Raw genomic sequence first — 5,944 nt, forward strand, 5'->3', positions numbered from 1 at the left:
CGGAGACATGTTTCGAGGACTGTAGAAGACTGAAATCGAAATACATCAAAATGTAGCTTATTAGGTCTTCTTTGGACCGCAGAACACCGATTCCAAAATTCACAGCTGTTAGCGCACAGTGCCGATTTTTGTGAGATCTTGCAGCTATCACAATTTTGAGATTTTCCGGTATAACTCGGAAATAGTAAATTTTATAAGACACTTTACATGAACTAGTTTTAAAATTTAACGAGAAATCTGAAATTGATAAAAAAAAGTTAGGGAGTTTCATCCAAAATAACGAAGCTGGTAGCTATTTCTGGTATAACCGGAAGTGCCGTCATTTTGAAAATATGTAACTTGGATTTAAAATGGTTGATTTTAACCTGAAACCAAATTCCACTGAGTTACGATAGTGGGAAGTCAAAAATTTTTTTATGAACGCATTAAGCGGCTAACCTTGTATATGCCTACTTAATTCTACTTTAAGGGACATCTACAAAGGGAATACCATAGCAAAAACGCTAATTTGATAAATTTCTAATATCATGTTATAAAATAGGAAACATTAATAATGATCGCTAACCCTTTACGCCCCAGCTTATCGCTTCTGCTCGCACGCATATAACAACATATTTATGGAAAGAGGGAAAGTGCCAAGTTTTCCACACTACCCTTTATTTTTGCTGCAATGTTTAATAGCGAATAGAATGTTTGATAATAATGCACATTATATGTACTGGGTGCGAAGGCAAGGCTGGCGCCAAGGTATTTCAGGAACATGCCAGAGAAAAACTTATTATTAGACTATCTGTAAATTACTTTGGGCACTGTTCTTGTTTCCTTTGATAAATGTAAGTGTGTTTTTTTGCGTTACCAGCACTCCCGATGACAATGTTATGAAGACAGCTATTGCCGGGCGTGTGTTGAAGCGTGGGCGTCGCTAACATTAGCCGAAAACCTTCGCTGGGTTTTTTTTCTGTTATTATAGATTATAGGTCAGCTGGTCAAATTAATTCTCACCCAGGAAATCTGCATCATTAGTGACTAAAATAAAGTCAGACAGGAGATATTTCTTCTATTCATGCAGTGCCAGGAAAATTTGTTATTCGAGTCAAAATTGAAAGCCACAGATGTGTTGAAGGGACTACGAACAGATATCATTAAACAAAGTGAAACTTCGAACTTGTTTTAACGCCTTTTTAATTTTGTTAACTATGACCTTCCCAAAATAGCTCCTTGAGAGAACTCTGTCGCTAACTTTGGCAACTGAACGGTTTAGGCCGTAAGCTCTTACCACCAGCGACCTGAGAAAGCTTTTGAAGCTGACCTGTGTTTTTTGTGCTTGTCAGGCCATTACGCGCTATCATTAATTCTTATCCAAAACACACTTTTATGGTTGTATATAATAATTTTGATCGGTACATAGCTGAGTATATGTTGTTTACCACTGGCGCAAATGGGCTTGGTTCGTTGCGAATTATTTTTTTAGTTCCTTTCGAATCAATCCCTAATGTCACAAGTGCGCATCTTTGATCTAGTTTGGCACAGGCACAAAATATTTAGCTACTTACAGCGATACAACACACAATCTATTGTTACCGAAATAAACATTCAGTGTTAGAAGTTCAGTACATTTTTCGGTATCCAGGTCTCTATTTCTAATGCTTTCTGCATTCTCTGCCATTTTTGGATACAGAAGCGCTTGCTCTAGATTTCCAAAGCTTATTCTTGTATTTTGTAGGATTCTTTTTGGGGTTCCGCAAGCTTCAGCACGACTTATTTTAGATTTTATAATCTGCAAGTTCCCCTGCCAAGACTGATTCAAAACCTTAAAATTCCGCGGTTTTTCTGCAGTTGCTGAATCGAGATGTAGTTGCTATAGATTTCCAAGAATTTCCAGATTTGAAGTATTTCCTGGGAAGTTTATAGAATTTTCGCGAATTAACCAGAACCTGGAAGACTTTAATTTAATTGCGGTAATTAATTTGTCTGTTCAGAAATCTCGATATCTTTAATTCTCCAGAATTCTGCCTTTTTGGGATCGATGAGCACCTGCACTAGGCCTCGAAACATCTCTGGATTTATAGTATTTTTTAGGAACTTTTCAGGATTTTCGCAAGTTTATTAAAGGATCAGCGGTTATCCTCAATTGGTTTCAACTGAGCATAAAATGAAGTCTGCCATCCCGAACGCCCCAAAAGTAAAATAAACATTGATAAATCTGCTTCAAACTTATAGAACATACTTCCAACAAAGATTTAATTAGTTCACAAAAAGTGTTAAAACAAGACAAAAACAAATGTGTTGCAACATGTGATGTTTCGGTCAAAGATATTCTGGAAGCGCAGCGTGTGCTAATGATATAGTTTATTTTGAGACACATTTAAAACATATCACTCTTCTAAATTAAAATGTGGCCGATGATTGAGACCCTCACTGAGATTTAAATTATTTTAATTTTCTAACTGTCCAGGCTCTCAGGCCCACTTTTCATTGTTGGGAAATATCATACATTATTTGCACGCCACTGCACGTTACCCCATAAGTTATGAGTTTGTTCCACTTGGCGAGTGCCTCATACTGCACACCTGGCCATATATGGCCACCCTTCCACCCTTATATGCACCCTTATTATCTGCAGCCCGATTATTTTTTTCTCCTTTATTTTGATGATGATCAGCTTTATTGTTTTCGTGCTGCATCACCCGACCTTAAAACTCAGACAGTATAATCGTTCCTGAGATACGAGTTAGTGAGATAAAGTAAATTTTATCATTATGGAATAATATATTGTAGTTTAATTTACTGGAACCCAACGCATATCAAAATCTCATGCTCTTTGACCCCCCGGCTTAATGGTAGTCAGCTGTTGGGTTCGTTATGGGTTCCAAAAGGTGCCACTTTTTGTATAGAAATGGAGCATGAACGCGCTTACCGAATCGTATAATGATATGTTTTTAGCCGTTTTGGTGCCCTATATGAGGACCGTTGTTGGTAGGTACCTCAGTACCAGTGGCGGCTTACTATGATGCAACAAATTAAAACCAAAGCGAAATAACATTGTTTCTACAATTTGTTTCGCGTAATGTGCGAGGAAAGTTTTGGCAAACTGTTCGGGCATTAAAAAATTTACAGCCGTATAAAATTTGAAACTTTTCGAAGTAAAGGCTATGCCATTAAACTGTACATTGGCCCTGGTATAAGTCAGATACTGTAGTGAAAAGCAAAATAGTCGAATTTATTACTTATGATTCGCACCCCTGGTTTTTTTATTACTCTCAAGCTACCCGTGTCCTATGTCTAGTTTGCTTTAAGTTTTTTACTGTCATGGGCGTGCGCTCATTTTGGTAGGCAAAAAGGAAATTTATAGCCCAGTTTCTACGTGAATCGAATAAAGAGGATCATATATCCACCATGTCTACCTCAACTGAAGGCCAATTGATCCATAAATCTCTGTGGTATAGAAGACTAAAGCATAAAAAACTGCAACCTGCTTTGGAAATTTTTAAGGAAGAATGGAAAATTTTTTCTTCAAATTTCAAAATTTTAAAATCTTTAAAAAAATTATGAAATATAGAATAGAGCAGTGCTATAAAGTTTGAAAATGTTTTATGACTTTTAAGGAAGATATTTATGATATGTATTAAATTAAGAGCAAATTTCAAAAAACCGCACTGAAAGGAACTTCATTTCCATACTGTCTTGCTGTCATAATATTGCGGAAACGTCATTTTAATCTCAAAACAGAAAAAAATACCAAGCGAGTGTTTGTTCACGATACAAATGGAATGAGTATTACAAAAATCCATTCAGTCCGCGAAAAGGAAGGAAGGAAAAAACTAGAACAGAAGGGACTAAATGGCCGCGGAACCCCGGCTATTCAGGTTCAAAATCCAGACTCAGACCATCCAGGTTCGGCCAGGAAACCCCGACCGCCGACATCCGAAAGAGTCACCCGATCTATTCAGGTCCAACCAGGGGACTCCGGCCGCCCACGTTCAATAGGGGGGCCTCGGCCATCCAGGTTCGACCGAGGAAAGTTATCTGGTCAGATTCGAGGAGGAAACCAACTCAGAACTGGTACGAAATCAATCTACAAACACTTTGTAACACTTTCAAAATCTCAAAAATACTAAGCTACTTAGCTCACCCTGTATCCAAGAAACCAAAAGAGATGTTGCAACTCCATTCGTGTAAGCTTATAGGGCGCGTTGAGGCGATTAATTAGTGCTATCTCTTTAAAGCAATTACTGGACGGGTTCGTGAGATATCGCTCAGGTCCGACTGGGGGACCCCGGCCATCCAGGTCCGAAAGTGCTCTAATAATATTTGATCTTCAAAATCACTTTCGAATGGGCTTAATAACTATTGCGCAAAGTTTAAATTCAGTGTTTTGCATTTTTCAAAGAATTATCCATTTTCTTTTAAATGAAAACAGAGAATTAAAGCAATTTTTGATATGAGTTTCTTATACAAGGTGGTCCAATTGCTACGAGCCACTATTGCTATCTTCTAAACTTTAAACATTACAAGTTCGGTTAAATTAGACAAAAGTTGTCATCAAATTTGACAACTTTTGTCTATCTACATCTCAAGGTACTGTTGCCAAAATTTGTTTGGTTTTGGAAGTATTGGGAAAAAACGAAATTTTGCCGAAAACGTGTTTCGTTTCCTTACACTTTTAGGTTTGTCTTTTGGACACTATAAATTTTATTTTGCTCTAATCCTAAAACTCTAACGTAGAACAAAATAAATTAAGTACCTCTGTTGAAATAAGGAATTAAATTAACGATCCAGGTCATTGTTGAATTGAATCCAGGTCCGTATTTAAAAAAATTGAAGATAGTGTCGATATTTCAGAACCTAAAAGTACTGTTTTTTAAAACTTGACATTAGTGTATGGAGCTTTAAAAAACAAAAAATGTCGTAAGAAAAACTCTTTTCGAAAACCCTTAATTTTCGGTTTAGTTACAAAAAACGTTTTCGGAAAAATTTCGTTTTTCCCCAATGCATCCGAAACCGAACAAATTTTGGCAACAGTGCCTCGAGATTTTAACTTGTCATCAAATTTAACAACTTTTGTCTAATTTAACCGAACTTGTAACGTTTACAGTTTAGAAGATAACAATAGTAGCCCATAGCAATTGGACCACCGTATATATTATAATTGTCTAACACTTTGCCCACTTAACGGTGTCTGGATTTCTTACATTTTTCAAGATCAGAGGGAGATTGTATGACTTTTGAGTATGAGAAAACCAAAATTTCCTAAAAAATTACCAAAATCCAAATATAATACGCAATAATGATATAACTGCTACGGACTTGAATAAATGGAGATGGAAGAAAAAGTAACAAGACCTGGAAAGGAAAGCCTGGAATATACACAAGTACTTCAGATAATTTTTTTTTTCAATTCGGAGGAAGTGGAAGAAATTATGAAGAAAAAACGAACGAAAAGAAAATGAGAGAAAATTATAAAAATGATAGATAAATCAAAATTTAACAACGCAACCAAAAAAAAAAAGACAAAATGGACAACATGTTGGGTCAAAACTCATTGAATTAAACACCAAATCTGGCATGATCATGATGGGTTGAACGCACTGCACTCTACATAAAGAATTTATGTTGAAACGGCTAATATAGTTTTTAATAGTTTATTTTCAGATGACGCAAAGGTCATTCCCTGCAAACGATCATATTTTTTGCTACGATTTTATCACAAAAAATAGAAGAATCATACGTTTAAACGACTAGCTCTGTTACGGCGTAAAAGTATTGACATATAAAAAAAATAATCGCAGTTGAAATCATAATTTGCAGGCAATTTAGTAAATAGTTCATTCCGGTATGAGCATACAACATATATCCCCACTAACTTATATATTCCAGGTGAGCATATTGGTAAAGCTGAAAGCTTGCGTGTTTAGCGTCATTTATTTACTTTATTGTTGGATGA

The sequence above is a fragment of the Euwallacea similis genome, chromosome 27 (assembly GCF_039881205.1).
Source record: "Euwallacea similis isolate ESF13 chromosome 27, ESF131.1, whole genome shotgun sequence".
NCBI classification, from domain to species: Eukaryota; Metazoa; Arthropoda; class Insecta; order Coleoptera; family Curculionidae; genus Euwallacea; species Euwallacea similis.